The sequence below is a fragment of the Canis lupus genome, chromosome 21, assembly GCF_011100685.1.
Source record: "Canis lupus familiaris isolate Mischka breed German Shepherd chromosome 21, alternate assembly UU_Cfam_GSD_1.0, whole genome shotgun sequence".
Lineage (NCBI taxonomy): Eukaryota > Metazoa > Chordata > Mammalia > Carnivora > Canidae > Canis > Canis lupus.
Genome location: NC_049242.1, coordinates 41,853,708 through 41,872,013, shown reverse-complemented (window position 1 = coordinate 41,872,013; position 18,306 = coordinate 41,853,708). Strand labels below are relative to the sequence as shown.

The 18,306-nt window shown below is 43.2% G+C and overlaps 1 long non-coding RNA gene across 1 annotated transcript; it reads right to left on the bottom strand.

Moving 5' to 3' along the window:
- Window positions 1-11,035: 11,035 nt before the first annotated feature.
- Window positions 11,036-12,041, bottom strand: LOC119877347. Its single transcript, XR_005375377.1, has 2 exons — window positions 11,871-12,041; window positions 11,036-11,547 (listed from the first exon to the last, which is right to left on the bottom strand). It is a non-coding gene; the product is annotated as an uncharacterized LOC119877347 (long non-coding RNA).
- Window positions 12,042-18,306: the final 6,265 nt, after the last annotated feature.

Genomic DNA, 18,306 nt, shown 5'->3' with positions numbered 1-18,306 from the left:
TGTTTAATGTCACTTCTTGGGAATAATCTCTCTTGGGAATTATCAACATAGATGCTTTGAGAATGGAATGTATTGGCTTTTCTTTTTTTTAAGAAGATGGGGGTACATAGGTATTTATAAGAGCTTTGACCTTATGATTTTTGTTGCTTTAGAAAGCTACCCATTATAATAGTGACTTAAGCAAGAGAGGTTACCAGGACTGAACTGGTGACTCCACGGCATCAGACACAGAGTGTTTCACACTTAATGCTACGCATCCCTGGAGGTGGCTCTACATGGCTCTTGGACATTTTAGTTTTCCACCCAGAGGTGAGAAAAAGGAAAGACACAACCCAGGAATTGGTGACATTGCTTCTGCTCACTTCCCATTGGCCAACACCAAGTTCCATGGCGCCATCCAGCATTAAGGTGGGCTGGGATTAGGATCCTTTTTCTAGTCTAAAACTCACAGAATTAAAAAAAAAAAAAAAAAAAAACCTCACAGAATTCTTATGTGAAAGAGGAGGGAAATGGATATTTGGATCAACTAGCAGTTTCTATACCCCTGAATCTGTCTCACATTCTGAGCTCACATGGGGTATCTTGGGAGGAGCTTCTCTCATAATGACTGATGTGGCAGAGAATGATGGGAAAGCCTCAGGCAGGACTCCGGGAAACCAAGGCTGATATCAGCCCTGCTATTCACAATGTGATCTCAGAAAAATCCCTTTGACTTTTTAAGCCTCAACTTTTTCCCGTGTTAAATGAGGATATTAGAAGAGATGGTCTCTAAGGGACATGCACTGGATGCTGGGGACATCGTAGTGAACAACATCAACCTTGTTTGATGAAACTAGGAAACCTAAGCAGGTCTAGGCATTACAACCTTTGAGTTTAAGGGAGATGAAGAAAATAAAAAGACAAACAAATTAGAGCTTCAAGTTGTGTCCAGTTCCGTAAGTAAAAATGCCATGGTGCCCTGATGGAGGACAGCAGAGCTTGTGGTTTTCCTCCATCTCCTCAGGCCAACTAGGGCTGCAGGAACTAAGAGTGATGGGTAACACAGTCCACGATGCTAACTCTGTGGCCCAGTGGGGCCCACCTGCTTCCATGCTGTTACTCCTGCCCTGTGTAGCCCTGGCCAGTCAGGACTGATGGGGACTTTTTAGAGGCAAAAAGGGCCTACTGGGTGTTGTGGTTGGTTCTCAGCTGTCCTCTACCCACTCTTCTTTTTTTCCATATCGGAGGGCTTCACTTCCTTGCTGTTTACGCAGTTTGCCTATTCTAGTTAATAAAACACACAAGTAGTTGCCATTCTAGATTTGTCCCTGAGAGTTACTTGCTTCTTCCCTGCGCTACCTTCCATATGCAGTGGACATATCACCCTGGTCGTGGGGCTGCAGGGCTTAGGAAGGGTAAGGACTTGACACAGACCTCTACGTGGATTTGTTACCAAAATCCAAGTTCAGCAGCTTGCCACTAGAAAGCCAGTACTCAAGAGGTAAGTGTTGGTTGAAAAGGAAAGGTTGCTCTATTCAGGAGGCCAGCACCCTGGGGAGATCAAGAACTGACGTTCAAATCATCCCTGAGATTCTGGGCTAAGGATTAAGCAGGTTTGTTTGTTTGTTTGTTTGTTTGTTTGTTTATTGAGAGAGAGAGCACTCATGCACACTTGAGTAGTGGGGAGAGAGAGAACCCCAAGCAGACTCCCTGCCCAGTACAAAGACCCACAGGGGGTCCAATCCCGCACCCCGAGACCACTACCCCATGACCAAGATCTGAGCCAAAATCAAGAGTCTAATGCTCAACTGACTATGCCAGCTAGGATCCCCTTAAGTGAGGTTTTTAAAGAGGAAATTCAGGGTAGGAGATTACATGCATATTGATGAAAAGGGTTGAGAAATGTATGACTATTCATGAGGAGAGGTGGAGCATGCACATTGAGCAAACAATGTAACACATCTGTGTTCACTTTGGGGTGAAAACAACATCTGAAAGAAGCAAAATTCAGCCGCTCACTCAGGAAGTTATCTTAGGACAAGGGGAAGGGGCTATGGGCAAGCTCAGAGAGACAGTATAAACTGGACGGGGTCCTAGGCTCCTTATCTCAGGTAAGGAATGCAAGGCCTTGCTTGTTCCTAGGCTGGAACCATGTCAGTTGAATTTGAGTTAAGGCTTCTACAGAGTATGACCTAAAGCATGATTTCCTCTCTCCTTGATGGGTGGTTCTCTTTCAGTCCCTGAGATTATCCCTTGTTCATGCCTAAGCCTTCTGACTTCCTGGCCCTGAGCAGAAGCCATTGTCCCAGAGCAGAAGTAATGCTGGGCCCAGATTCCTGTTGTCATCCCACACAGCCTGTCCAGATATATCTCCTCCTGCCTCCAGGGGACATGTCATGGCCTAGGGCAGTCAGTGGGGATATTTGGATCACAGAACATTTCCATGTCAGTAGAAGGTCTGTGTTGCAGTAGAGAGCCCAGGCTTTAAAGTTGGAGAGAACTGCGTTTGGGTTCAGGTTCCAAGACTCCAAAGCTGTGTAGCCTTCAATATGTATCTTAATCTCTGTGAACCTTCATTCCCTCCTCTGTAACATGAAGGCAGTAATTTCCATGTCTTCGGGTGGCCCTGAGAATCCATGAGCATACAGCAGGTCCTCAAGTTTTGTTTGTTTTCCCAGGGATATCAGTGGAGGATGCCCCTGGGAGTACATTCAGGTCAGTGATGAAGAGTCTCAGAAACGACTTTGAGAGTCAACACTGCCCTGTCAGACTTGGCAATCACCCACTCTTCTCTCAACCTCGTGCCTCCAGAATGCCTCAGTGATTCCTCAAAGTCTTCAAATTGATGGTTTTTAATATGGCTTTTCCAGTTTTTCTCAGAGAAAGTATTAATCTTCTGAATCTTCCCTATCAAATGCTTTTTCTTTCTTTTTCTTTTCTTTTTGGCAAATTTTCCCTGCATTGGAAGAGATCGCTGTCCAAAAATCATAAAACCCTTGTTCATAATTGTTTGCTGATAGTATAGGAAAAGAAGAACCCTTATTTTTCCCTCAGACTATGTTCCCCTAAGATTCACATTTGGTCCCATGGCTGAGGACACTCTGCAGGTAGAAAGTTTGAATAAGTGAGTTCTGCTATTTTTAACCTCATTGGATTCTCTGGGTTTGGGGTAAATGATGTCCTTTGAAGCATACTCTCACCTGCATAAGAATAGTCCAGGTAGTTCAGTTTATGAGAAGTCATCTGGTGGCATTTGTCCATGGCATGGTGACAGCTAGCCTTAGGTTCTAATAAAGAAAACCATGGCTTTTGCCCTTGAGAATTGGTAAATGGTTATTCAGCTCTGGCTTCAACCAGTGTAGAGTCAATGGCCAATTTGGCCATTGCAACCTGTATTGATTTCAAAATAGAAATTATCTTGGGAACCACTTAGTATTAGCTTACAGATATTAAGTTTGGGAACACTCTGTAAACCTCAAGGTTTTGAACCAGTTGTTCTGGCTATGGCTTTTTAGTCAGTTTCATGGCCAGTCCCCATAAGGAGCAGGATTGAAAACATCTGATCCTTCCATAGTCACGTCAGTCGTATTGATAAAAAATTAGATTCAGTACAGAATTCTGGACTATTCTCTGCTAGTGGTTACTCACTCCTCATAGAACTCAGCAGACAGGGAGGGGCCACCGTGAGATGGTGGGGAGAGGAGATGTCTCCTCACAGCGAGACTGCCTTCAGATTTACCTTCAGAGAGAGGAGCTAACAAATGAACACTGAGTACTCAGGAGACAGCACAAGGTAGCTATGAAAATGATGCCAACCACAGTTTTCTATTTTTCCAACCAAGTACATCAATCATTACTGAAATGCAGTTCAGTACTCAGGACTCTGGCTCCTGACTCCAGATCCAATGCTCTTCTCTGTCCAGCACCCAGCTGATTGTGCATCCGTGTGCATTTCTTGATTTCCAAACATGGTAGTAGGGCTTGGTCATAGGTTTGGCTCAGCTAGAGTGCAGGGTAGCAGGAGGAGGTAGGAAGAGATGGCTGTAGCCTATGCACCAGACAGGTGCTACTATGATGCCACTGACTTATACTGAGGGTTCCTATGACGGTCAGTCCTGGGAGTCTTGTGATATCATCAATTGCACAGCTTTGGCTAAATCCATCCATCACGAGGAGGTCTATAGAGAAGTTTCATCCAGTGTGTGAATCAAAGACTGTTGGCCTTCACCTAGGCAACTGGTTCTTTTGCTGTCAGTGGCATTCCTCTTCATATTGGCTGCAAGGAAACAGAGTTCCTGGATGCTTAAGCCTAGCCACTGCAGCCCACACTGAACTTGCTTGACCCTGACATCTCTCTATTATAGCACTTACAACATTGTGCCGCGATGATTCATTTGTCTGTCTCCCCCTCCACCACACTGCGAAATCTTTTAAGAATGGATAGCGTGTCTTTGAATCCCTAGCGCATGGGGTTTGTCCTGCAATTGTGAAGATGCTTAGCAATTATTTTTCTCAAGTAACTCCTCCCTGAAAATCATGGTGTTGTCCAGCTTCTTGAAAAGACTGTCACCAGGCACCACTGCAGTGGGAGATGCTCAGGAGAACAGAAAGTGTCCTCTGGAGGCGGTCAGTCTGAGAAGGGCTCTTCCCTTTCATTGCAGGTCTGTTTGCTGCCTCTGGGAAGCAAAGAATGAGGGAAGGAAAGTGTGTCTGCTCATGAGCCCCTTCTCCCCAAAGCTGATGATGATTTTTCTTGTAGTTTCACCTTGGAGTGGGTCATGCAGGACATCCAGGAGTTCCCTTCAGGGAGAGAGAAAAGTCTCTCATGTCACCTTTGGGAGCTGACATCCACAACTGTTTATGCACAAATTCAACAAACATGATTTAAACCTACTTTATCCAGCACTGTGCTATTTCTGTGTAAACATCTTTAAATAAGCCTCTGCTTAACAGACTCTAGCTTTTTAACCAGTCCTATTCATTCTACCTCAAACATGTCCAGTAAACGCTGAGCCCTCGGTGCCATTCACTAATTCTCTAGTACACCTGGACACAGGAGCACTGATTTACCTGCTTCATGAGAACCAACTGGGTCTGTTTCCAATCCTTCTTATGCCAGCTGGACTTGTTCATGTAATTACCTAACTTAACAAAATACAATGTAAATCAATGTAATAAGAGAATGAAAGGAGAAATATGATTTCAATGAAAATTACTATGAATGTTTGAAAGGGCAATAAAAGCTAGTCTCAAAATTATTGTTATTAAATTAGCCTGACAACTATACTAGATTGAAAATAAATCTAGCAATATTGGAAAATATCTTTGGGCGGAATGCTATACATAAGATGTTATGCTCTCCACTTTAGTAAATCCAACTGCAAATCACAGACAATGCTTAATGGATGTGCTTTCTGCAAGATAGACAGTAGAACTCTATTTGCTAATCCACATTCGAAGGGAAGTCCTTCTTTCTCCTTCATTTTCGGTGAATGAACTTCTAGGTAAAAATAAAATATTTATACAAATGCATCCTTTTTTATCATTGCCATTTAACAGATCTTTGCAATTAACCTATCCACTTGTAGGCTTGAATATATCGTTAAGTGGGCTTTTCATAGCAGTCACTCAGTCATTCTTCTGTTGATTCTATAAATAATAACTGAACATCTTCTATGTTCTAGCCCCTGTGCCAGGCACTGGAGATCCAAAGGCAACATACTCATCTTCAAGGAGCTCACAGTCTGTGGAAGGAAGGAGCCCACTGCAAGACAGATTGCTGCACAATGTCGGGGGGAGGGGGGTGGGAGGGGACATAGTTCAGCCCATAACAAGATCCTTATCAAATATGTGCTTGAATATATCCATTGAAGAATTTTTCTGAATATCTGAAATAGTTTCTAATTCGAATGACATATTTTTTAAAAAAAGATATGTAGCTTAATTTGACTTGTAGCATGAGGCACACAAAAAAGAAGTATATGGGATGTAAGACTTAAGTTTTTTAATATCTGCACCAAATAAAACTAAATATAAAACATTTCATGGAGGGCAGCCTGGGTGGCTCAGCGGTTTAGCACCTGCCTTTGGCCCAGGGTGTGATTCTGGAGCCGGGATCGAGTCCCACATCGGACTCCTTGCATGGAGCCTGCTTCTCCCTCTGCCCATGTCTCTGCCTCTCTCTCTCTTTCTCTCGTGAATAAATAAATAAAATCTTTTAAAAAAAACATTTCATGGAGTGTAGGAAGAAGAATATGTTATGTGTGCTGAACTCTTTACATTTTTTATAAGAGAAGTCACTTGATCCACTTGATGCTAATAAACTAAAAATAGAAATATAGCTATTCTGGGAAGCACCTGAATGGTTCAGTGGTTAAGCATCTGCCTTTGGCTCAGGTGGTGATCCCGGGGTCCTGGGATAGAGTCCTGCATCAGGGTCCTCACAGGGAGCCTTAATCTCACTCTGATAGTGTTTCTGCCTCTCTCTCTCTCTCTCTCTCTGTGTCTCTCATGAATAAATAAATTAAAAATCTTATAAAAAAAAGAAGAAGAAGAAAAAAGAAATATAGCTATTCTGAGCTAATAAGAGTAAAACAAACAAGAATGGAAACTGTCATAAGTGGTGGCCTCTGGAGAAGGGGACTCGGATACTGTCACTGTATACATTTCTCTATCATTTGGAATGAAATCATACACATGAATGCATTACTACTATGATTTTAAAAACTCAAAAAAGAAATGGGGTCAGGCCATGGTGAACTTTCAATCACTCTATAATACACTTTATTCTTTAGTCATAAAGCCTCACAAGGCAAGCACACACTGCCTCATGTTGCTACCCAGTTTATGAGACCTGGTTTGAATACTCCAAGGCCTTCAGACACCAGCACTCCTTCCGACTTGCTGCTCCTGTCTCCGCTAGAGGCCTTAGGGTCCTACATGGCTCCTGGCCACATCAGCATTTAGCCCCATTCAGCCCCAGAGCAGGGACTAGGGGTGGGGGGAAGCCATGCTCCTTCTGTAAAAACCCTAACCCAGGAGTTAGTTACATCACCTCTGCTCAAGTCTCATTGGCCAGCGCCTAGTCACATGGTGCCATCTGCTTCAAGGGAGTTGGGAGATGAGGTCCTTTCTCTGGAAAACTCTCAGCATTCTTACCTGACAAAGGAGGAAAATAGATATTGGGGACAGTGTCTGCACCCCTTGATCATCTCTAACGTTCTGTAATTCTGTTGAATCCATTAATTTATTTTGAAATAATTAACATCTTAGAATAAAGAGTCTTTAAATTCATACACATGGTATGACTTGCTATTTACTTAGTTCTTTCTTAATTTTTCTCAGCAACTCTTATATAGTTCCCACTACACAAGTCTTGCACACCTTTTGTCAAATTAGTATTTTGTGTGTTCTAATGCTGTTGTACATGATATTTTTTACTTCATTTTCTGATTGCTCATTGCTAGAGTATAGAAATACAATGAAGAGTGAGATGGCTGGATAGGAGGCTCCTGACTCGCCCTCCTCCCACGGAGGATCAATTCCCCTCTGAGAGAAATCCAGAAAGGAGTTGACTGACTCCTACACATCAGGCAACTGAGAAAATATGAAGAGTTTATTTTTGCTTATGAGAAAGAAGGAAAGAAAAAGAGAAGAAAGAGGAAGAGGGGAACTAGAAACATGGCAGATGGCTGGCTGAGTATCCCATAGGACAAAAGGGCCAGTGAGAAATCCCTAGTGAGGGAAAATAGAAATGTGTAATAGTTATACAGAGATCATTTGTTTGCTTGACATATGACCTCTCCTCGTGACCCTCAAATCTTCAATGAAGTCTACATCGCAGTTACAAATAACGTGGGTAGGTTGGTGAGGGAGGAGGGAGTTGTGTGCGGGGGTGTGTGCAAATCAAGTTAGACAAGCTTTCTTCCGGAAAGATGTATCAGAGAAAAAAGAGGTCAAGTATAAAACAGATCCTGGAGACAGAGGTGATGGAAGAAGGCAAGGCTCCCGATGACATCCGGGTTACCCGTGACAGTATGAATTAAACATGGGGCAAAAAATAAAAGAAAGACACTCAGGGTTGGAGACAAAGTGATGCCAGGAATGAGACTGAAGTGCCTATCACGCAAACCCCTTAGGGCTCCGAGTTTTCCAGCAGGCCTGAAGACCGAAGTCCTGTCAGTCACACATTCATTTTATATATATATATATATATATATATATATATATATATATATATTATTTATATTATATATTTTTATATATTATATATATAAATATAATTTATATTATATATTTAATATACGTTATTTTATATATTTATATTTTATATATTATTTATATATAATATAATATTATATATTTTTATATTATATATTTATATATAAATATATATTTATATATTTTATTTATATATTTATATATATATATATATATATATATATATATATATATATATATATGAATAGGCCAACTTCCCAGGAGAACTGCTATTTTACTTTGTCTCAAGATCAGAATGGACTCTGCCCCCGGGACACTCTCACATAACTCAACATTCTCAAGTACACCCTGACAGAAGACGCAAACGTGAGCCTCTGTGATGACCTCTGACACCGACCATCTGGAGTCGGGCCAAGCTGCGCAGGTGAAGGGCACAGTCCTCACGAGACTGCCTTCACCTCAGACACCAGCCGCAAGGGTGGGGGACCTCTGGCCAACCTCACTTCTAAGCAGCCGGCTATTAATTCAGTACTTTGCACTATCCCCTCAGGTTTAATAATTTAATAATTCTCCGGAATGACTCACAAAACTCAGAAAAGCACTGTACTTATGATTACAGTTTTATTATAGCAAAAGGATACAAATCAGAACCAGACCAAAAAAAAAAAAAAAAAGAGGCATATTGTGCAAGGTCTGGGACGTGAAGTTTCCATCATCCTCAGGAATGTGTCACCCTCCTCCTGGCACACCAGTATGTGGTGATATGCAGAGTATCATCAACTAGAGAAAATTCCTTTGAGCTTCAGAATCCAGAGGTGTTTGGTTTTTTTTTTTTAAGATTTTATTTATTTATTTATGAGAGACACAGAGACACAGGCAAAGGGAGAAGCAGGCTCCACGCCAGGGAGCCTGATGTGGGACTCGATTCGGGGTCTCCAGAATCACGACCTGAGCCAAAGGCAGACGCTTCAACCGCTGAGCCACCCAGGTATCCCAAATAAAGAGTTTTTATTGGAGCTACATTATACAGGCATGATCAATTGACTCACTGGCCAACTGATGGACCTGACCCTCCCCAGGACTCAAAGCCCCAAGCCTCTAACCACATGGTTGGTCTTTCTAGCATGGTTAGCTTCCATTCTGAATCATCTAATTAGCATTAGTTGTCTAGGGCCTACCACAAGTCACCCCATTACCATAAACTATCAGGTGTGGTCTGAAAGGCTCACTATGAATAACAAATATACTCCTATCCCTCAGGAGATTCTCAAGGGTTTAGATGCTACCTCCCAAGAACCAGGGACAAAGGGCAGCCAAATTCTTTATTACACAGCTTCTCATTGGTTGCTCCTAACAACAGCCCTCAAACTAGAAATGGTAACATCAGATCAAAACACAAACCAGAAAAAAAAAAAAAAAGAAAAATTATTCTTAACTGAGAGCTATAGCTGGCTGCTTATAGTGGAACGAATGAAGCCCTCTCTTTCAAAATTCTGGGGAGGGGCCTTTTCTCAGCCTCAGGACAGCATCTCGAAAGGGAAGTAGGATTTAAAGGATTTAACAGGATTTAAAGTTAACTTGGTGCAAAGTGCACTAAGATCAAGTATTGACCCCTCATCCATCAACTCCTTGGGTAAACTTGGGCTCACCCCTCTTCTGTCTGCCTTCAGCATCCCCGTCCATAGAAGGAGGGGTTGGGATGACATGGCCTCCACACACCTTCCATTCAGGGATTAATGGCTTTTTACTTTCAGGGCTGGCAGACAGCAGGATCTTAGACTACCCGGGTAGCTTAGACCTTCTGTCCCTTTGCCTGATCTCCAAGAATCAGATTTCCTCTCACTTGTTCTCCCACTTAATTCTAAGGCAATGCCCTCCTAACACACACACTCATGCTTCTGGTTGCTGAGAGTAATTTTCTTTTTGGGTGGTTCCTCCTGGTTCAAGCTTTTACCCACAAGGTGTATCAAGCTGGATTGCTGTTAGGCATCAAGCTCAGAATGCCACTGGAAGGCTCCGTGGTTGGGTCTCCCCAGCTTCCAGTCACCTATCCATACCCCAGCCCACTCAGCTATGACCTGAAATATCTAATCCTCTTCTCTCACCTCTACCTCAAAAGAAATTTAATCTGCCTTCATCTTTTACTCAAGTACAGGAGTCAACAAATATTTTCTGCAAACAGCCAGATAATACTAACGGTTGCCACTTACTCAAGTGTATCATGAGATGCCGTACCTCTTTGAACCCTCACAACAACTCTAAGAAATGAGTGACAGCAACTAGAAAAGGCATTGAGCCCTATTACCAGGTTGGTATGAGGGAAAATCACGGGTGCAGGTAGATCCAGGAGCCAGAGGGCAAGGCCACAGCTAACAATGATGGAACACCCCACATGTGCCAGGCACTGGGTACATTTTTCTCATTCAATGTTCAAAACAACCCTGAGAGGGGAGGGCTAACATTATTGTCTCTTTTCAGACAGGACTGGAGTCACAAAGCATTAACGGAGGCACAAGGTCACGAAGTCTTAGGTTCGGAGCCCAGATTTATTCCCAGACAGCCTATCTGCAGAACCCCCAACCACAGGCACTGTGCTCTCCAGCTTCTCCAGCTGTGCTTCCACTGGGCTACACATAAAGAAAAACAGGTGGGGCACCTGGGTGGTTCAGTCAGTGAAGTGTACGCCTTTGGCACAGGTCATGATCTCAGGGTCCTGGGATCAAGTCCTGAATCCGGCTCTCTGCTCAGTTGGGGAATCTGCTTCTCCTCTCCCTCTGCCTGCTGCTCCCCCTTCTTGTGTGCTTATGCTCTCTCTCTGTCAAATAAATAAATAAAATTTTCAAAAAAGAAAAATTTATCATTTCCAGTCCACAATAACACAAAATAGCCAACTGGAAATTACATGAGTGTGTCTGTACTCATGTGAGTGAATGTTTATGCAAGCGTCTGTGCGTGAGCGTGTGTGAGTATGTGGGGGAGGGAGGATGTTGAAGTTACCAGGAGGCAAATTGCAGAAGCAGGAGAATGGTCAATAAAATCTTGAGCTAGAAATAGGTGGGTGAAAGCCATTGCTGAAAGGAAAAGCATCCTGGAGTCTTCTCTCCCCCAGAAAAGCAGTCTCCAAGGCGATGGGCAAGAGATTATCATAGGAAGGAAGTCTGGGGTGGAAAGAACACCATGGAGTCTGAGAAGCAAACGTTGGCAGGAGCACCGAAGGGCACAGGATGAGATCTCTTGCCGAGGCAGTCATTCCTCAGAGGATTGGCCTGCTCACCCACATTCTGCAGTGTCAAGTTAGTCATCCAGTTTGAGAGGGCTGTACACATGCTCGGAAATATTCTGATGTCCCTGTGAGCACAAATAATGGTTAGTCATCTGCTGGAGGAAATACTGTCCATTGTTGCTCCCATTTCACAGATTTGAACGTTTGGAGGGAACAAAGCAATAGAGAAAAGTGGACCAGAAGAGAGAAAAATTCTGGTTACACTAGTCAGATCTCCCACTGCCAAGTTCGCCAGCACCCAAAGCTGTCAGGTGGTTGTTTCCTGCCTCCTGCCTCTTCCTGGGGGAGCCCCACACGTACTACCCCAAGGTGCAGTCAAAGATGTGAACTAATTGGAAAAACTATCACTGGCTTTGAAAGTAAGTTAAATCCTTAAGCAAATCCCTACCTTTCCTCCTCCGTTCGTTTCACTGGACCATGCAGAAAAGGAGTTTAACTTGTCAGAAGGTGACTGTAGGAGCTCCAGTGGAAGCTGGTACCTAAGGAAGGCTTATCAAGATGCCAGACAGCTCCTGTGACTTCCTTCCCAGGAGCCTGCTGGCTGCCGGAGGCCCAGATTCTTTGGACGCACAAAACCTCACAAGATGTTAATCAGCCTCAGCCTCTGCCTACCACTACCCATCCAGTGCCTTCTTGCACAGAATTGCTTTTCCAGAGCCTTCACAGCCAATGGCGAGCCTGGGCGTCACTGCCAAGCAACATGAGCCCAGACCAGGAGGCTTTATAATTAAAGAATAAAGTGCACTCACCTTTGTTTGATATTCAAGGCCTCCATGGCTTGGCCCACCCTATTCTTTGTTCTGTTAGACCATTTTCTTTTAATCATAGGAGTAAGATACAGAAGGATTTGAAGTATTTTCTTCAAATGATACAGGCTGGCATAAAATAAAAGATAAAAGCCCTTGTATTCCATTCCCTTGCAGGAGGTGGGGGCGGGGAATCAACTATTTAGAGCTTCCATTCTTATTTTTTAGTAGTTATCTTTATAACTTTTTTTAAAGATTTTATTTATTTATTCATGAGAGACACACGGAGAGGCAGAGACACAGGCAGAGGGAGAAGCAGGCTTCATGCAGGGAGCCCGACGCGGGACTCGATCCCGGGTCCCCAGGATCACGCCCTGGGCCAAAGGCAGGTGCTTAACCACCGAGCCCCCCAGGCGTCCCTATCTTTATAACTTTAAATGACAAATTTACAAGTTAAGCTCACAGCTCTCTATATCAGGCACAATCTACTGACTTCTCCTAAAAGATAAGGGAGGGATTTAGCACATACTTCTTCCAACTCATGACTCTTGTCAGCGATACGTTTTCAGTTTGTCAAATGCCAGGAAACATTTTCAGTTTTATGTCCCATGTCTTCGTTTTAACAGCTTCATGTTGCAGCCAAATCGAGCGACTTTCATCTTTTTAAAAATTATTTAATAATTAAATATATCAAACTTCAAGAAGATTTCATTCAAGTTTGACAAGATAGACTCTATCCAGACTCATGATATTTAAAGTCCCAATCAATTTAAAAGGACTAAAAGCATACGGTGTATTTTCTCTGAACAGAAAATAATTAAATTAAATATCAATAACTAAAAGATATTTGGGGGCAGCCCGGGTGGCTCAGCGGTTTAGTGGTGCCTTTAGCCCAGGGCCTGATCCTGGGATCCTGGGATCGAGTTCTGCATTGGGCTCTCTGCGTGGAGTCTGCTTCTCCCTCTGCCTGTGTCTCTGCCCCTCTCTCTCTCTCTGGGTGTCTCTCATGAATAAATACATAAAATTTTTCTAAAAAAAAGATATTTGGGAAATATTCAATATTTGGGAATTAAGTAATGTGGCTCTAAATAACTCATGTTTGAAGGAGGAGAAGAAAGAGGAAGAGGAGGAGAGAAAACTAGGGAAGTTAGAGAATATTCCAAATTGAATGGAAACATGAAGGGTTAGAAAGAAATGAGAGGAAGTGGAACATTTACATGTTGTTGGTGGGGGTGTAATATGGTACAATTACTTTGGAAAAAGAGGTTGGCATGTTTTTATAAACATATACTTCTGCACATGGTCCTACAACCCCACTCCACGGTATTTGTCTAAGAGATGTAAAAATATATATGTTCAAAGCAGCTTATTCACAACATCTAAAGACTTGAAATGGTCCAAATATTCAACAACAAGTGAATGGATAAATAAATTTTGGTAAATTTATGCAATGGAGTATACTCAGCAACAAAAAGAAAGAAGTCATGGATACATGAAGGAAAGAAACAGGACAGGGGTGCCTGGGTGGTACAGTTGGTTAAGTGATGACTCTCAGTTTCAGCTCAGGTCAAGATCTCTGGATTGTGAGATCGAGCCCCATGCCAGGCTCCACATCCAGCATTAAAGTGGAGTCTGCTTGAGATTTTCTCTCTCCCTCTCCCTGCCCCTCTGCCCCTCCTGCTCATGCTCTCTCCTACTCTCTCTAAAATAAATACATAATTTTTTTTTAAAAAAGAGAGAGAGAGAAAGAAACAGGACACAAATGGTGAGATAATGTAATAGTCCATTCTAAATCAGAAAAAAATCACTCCTTAGTAACAAAATACAGACAAGTGGTTGTCTGAGATAGTGGGTGGGGTTGGGAGACTGATCACAACAAAACATGAAGAAGCTTTTTTGGGTAATAGAAAAGTTCTGTATCTTGACCGATGGTTGTGGTTATAAAGATGTATATATTTGCCAAAACTCACTTTGATTATACATCATGTACACAAAATGGTAAATTTATTATATGTAAATTTCAGTTCAATAAAGTTGATTAGAAAAATATGGAGAGGACATGGGGCACCTGGGTGACTCAGTTATTTGAGCATCTGATTCTTAGTTTCGGCTCAGGTCACGATCTCAGGGTCATGAGATCTGACTCCACAATCAATGGGGAGTCTGCTTCAAGTGTCTCTCCCTCTGCCCGCCCCCCCTTCTCTCTCTTTCTCTCTCTCAAATAAATAAATCTTTAAAAAAGAGAAAAATAGGGCAGCCCCGGTGCCTCAGCGGTTTAACGCCGTCTTCAGACCCGGGATCGAGTCCCATGTCGGGCTCCCTGCATGGAGCCCGCTTCTCCCTCTGCCTGTGTCTCTGCCTCTCTCTCTCTCTCTCTCTCTCTCTCTCTCTCTGTGTGTGTGTGTGTCTCTAATAAATAAAAAAAATCTTTAAAAAAAAAAAGAAAAATATGGAGAGGACAAACTCAAAGTATAAAAAATAGCCTTTAGATCCAACTTTATTGAATAACAAAAGATAATAATGGCACAGACTTTTAACCCATGTTTATACTAGCTCAGAAGGTTGTTCAGGAATCAAATGTGTTTATATATAAGGTGATTAGACTGTTAGTGATACATAAATGTTAGTAATTATTATTATCAAATTACATCCTAGTTTCTGCTATTTGATAAACAATGGGACCAATTCCCACAGACACCAAAACCTAATTAAAGTTTATTACACTAGTCAAGATTATGTACGAACTTTTAACACGTGAGCTGGTGTGAAAACCACATTAAAAAAAAGAGCTGAAAGCAAGGGCTCGGGGACAGAAGTGGCCATGAGAACAAAAGTCCACTGTGACTCAGCAACTAAAAGTGCAATAGGAAAGAGGCATCGGGGTGGCTCAGTCAGTTAGGTGTCCAACTCTTGGAACTTGGCGTCGTGAGTTCAAGCCCCACATTGGGCTCCACACTCAGTATAGAGGCTGCTTTTTTTTTTTTTTTAAAGTGCAACAAGAGACAGAAAGAGAAGAACAAAGGTGGGGTCCATGGTAAGCCAGGTATAGTCTTTAAATTAATACCAAGATTCCTGCCCCTCTGTGGGACTGTTTCACATTTTCCTTTGAAGTATGCACATAGCCCATGCGAACATAGAAGTCTTGTTGGTGAATCCCATTCACCATAACACTTTTTAAAGTCCCTCAAACCCTTGTAGCGGATGGGAATAACTCATGACCTTGATCTCTGGGTATAAACTATCCTCCCCTGATCTCTAAAGGCTCCATATGAAAGGGAAATTTCCTTGTCACCTCCAGTTAGGAAAACATTAACAACGATAACAACCCCAAAAAACCCAAACAACAACAACAAACCCTCAGGGGATAATGTTCATTGGTCCAGCACTAGGTCACATGACCACCTGGAGCAATTGCTAGAGACAGGCTATGGGGCATTCTGAAGGCTCCTGTTTACTCACAAACCATCATCCCTTTTCAGGAACGCAGGATCTGTCACCAGCTAAAGGGAAAGGTTGTAGAACAAAACATGGGCACTAAAGGATTTGTGAGCCAGCCAGCCACACAAATCAGTGTCAAATGCAGGCTGTTCCTTCTCCAGACCTATGCTGCACTGCCCTCTGGTATTCAAAGCCGGCTTGGAATCTGGATTGATGCCACGTTGCCCATCCTGCCAGTTGGACAGCCATTTCCATCCACTCATCAGTTGATTCATAAGTAAATATCAGGTATCAACACCGGCAAAGCACTCTGGCCCTGTGGGAGGTGTAGAAACGGACAAGACATTGCACTACAGTGTGCTCTCAGGATGGCCAGGGATGTTGACTACCAGTAACTACCATCTCCGGGCTCGCTGAGCACAGAGGGTGAGGTCACAAACATGGGGCGGCTTCAGGGAAGGGCCTCTATACAACTATCTTTTTGATCTTTTGACACTCACCCAGTCCTAGAAGGTGTATGAGACAAGACAATTTTTGATAGGAAGAGATGGTGACAGGGAAAGCAGGCAGACATGAGGTAATTTCAGGAAAGACACAAAAATTTCTCATGGAGCTTTGAACAATGTGCAGGTTTCCTCCTCAGGTTAGCGCTGGTTGATTGGTAGAGTCTGTTGAGTGCTATCTTCAGGGGAGTTCTCCTATTCCAGCCACATTTAGTGTGATGAGGTTCTGGGTTCCATTAATTGTATCTTTTATGGACAGGGTTTTGGAGGATGATGCCAGGAAACAAAAGGATAATAGTAATAAATGTGGATAGAAGGGTAAGTAGAAGCCAGAATGTTAAATGTCAGAGTCTAGAAAGTTGATTAGACATTGTTTTCTCTAGTTGCCAGAAGTACTCCAAAAAAATTCTTATTCATTTGGGTTATACCAAACTGTGGGACCAGCCCATTCAAGTGTGTGAGACCTCTGCACCTCTAATGAGTAAGATGAAAAGTCAGGACTGTTTTTCAAAACTGTTGTACTTATCTTATGCACCCATAGAGACTTATTCTCTTTGTTCCCCCTCCCGGAAAATCTGAGGTTCAGCATCACAACAAGTACGTGAAAGAGGACTATACTTGTCCCACAACCTCATGATCGCAGTCATGACAGCACAGGGAGGTGTCTTCTTCTCCTTGCAGCTTCCTGGGGGCCTCCAGAAGCCAAGGGCAGAACAGCCCCACATCGGGTCCTCACTGTAAATGTCTACCAATACAACTGCCATGACAGAGACGGGATTAATTGTCTCAGTCATGCTCCCCCAGGAAGACAACTTGAAACTACCCAAAAGTCACAGCCACAACCGTCCTCAACACAGTACTGATGTGGGCAGAGTCATCCCGGATTGACGAATACTATCTGTCAACAAATGCCAACTGGCACCCAAGAACCCAAGACCTCTCCATGGTCTCCACTTCACCCCTCACCCCATCCCACCTACCCCCCCACCCAGGGAACAACTCATCCTTCAGATTGATCGCAGGGCACACTGCTACCATTTTATAAACACAGACCTGTGGTCTTTAGTTAAAACCCTTGGGGCCGAATATGATCCCATATGAAAAATCAAATGTGCCTCTGTGGCAGCTTTGTGAAGCCCCTCCCTGAGCAGAGGACCCAGCTAAGCCATGCCCTGACTCCTGAGCCACAGAAACTCTGAGACGACAAATTGTGCTACTTTAAACCTCTAAATGTGGTGATTTGCTATTCACCAAGAGATAGATGAATTCAATAGGGAACTAGTTATAGGAGTCTGGAATTAAGAGGTTCCAGTGAAGATATAAATTTGGAAATCATCAGTATATAGATGGCATTTGTGCTGGCTATTGTCTACTTGCCCCCACCTCAACCAATTCTCCACCCTTCTCTTCCTTTCTCTGTGCCCCACGAGCCTACTTTCCACCGACCAAAACACTTGGGCTTCCTTGGTTCAGCCAATAGGAGGCACCAGCAGGGGATCAGAAAGCAGGGGAGATAGTGGTCAGAATATGTCTCACCCTGCCACAGCCCTTATGCTTGGATAAGACTGGCCCCTGGAGGGCCAACAGTGCCATCTGGGTCGAGCTTCACCCTCCAACCTCCTACTCCTATTGCATGTAGTTGGTCTTAGTAGAAATAGTGATAGTTCACCTATGGTAACAGTGGAGAAGGGATGGTTCACCTACAGAAACAGAAGGGAGGTAGAGGTACATAGTCAAAGATGCTGGTAGGTGACAGATATGAAGGGGGAACTTTGGGGGAACTTCTGATTGTTTCCATTGTCCTTGTTAAGGTCATCAGCTGACAGTGAGGATGATGGAAAAGGTGTCAGAAGCTTAAGGAAAGAAGAAGTCATGGAACGTTCATGAAAGAGAACAAGAGATGGATGGACTGGGGAAATGTACTGAAGTTGCCTGGCAGCATTAAGGGTTCACTTGAGGCTCATAGTCATTTTTAAAGTGATACCATTCAGTGAGATTATTCTCCAGTCATGATCAGCTGTGAGGGAGCAGATACAAAATAAGCAAATTTAGGGCAGCCCGGGTGGCTCAGCGGTTTAGTGCCGCCTTTGGCCCAGGGTGTGATCCTGGAGACCCAGGATCGAGTCCTGTGTCAGGC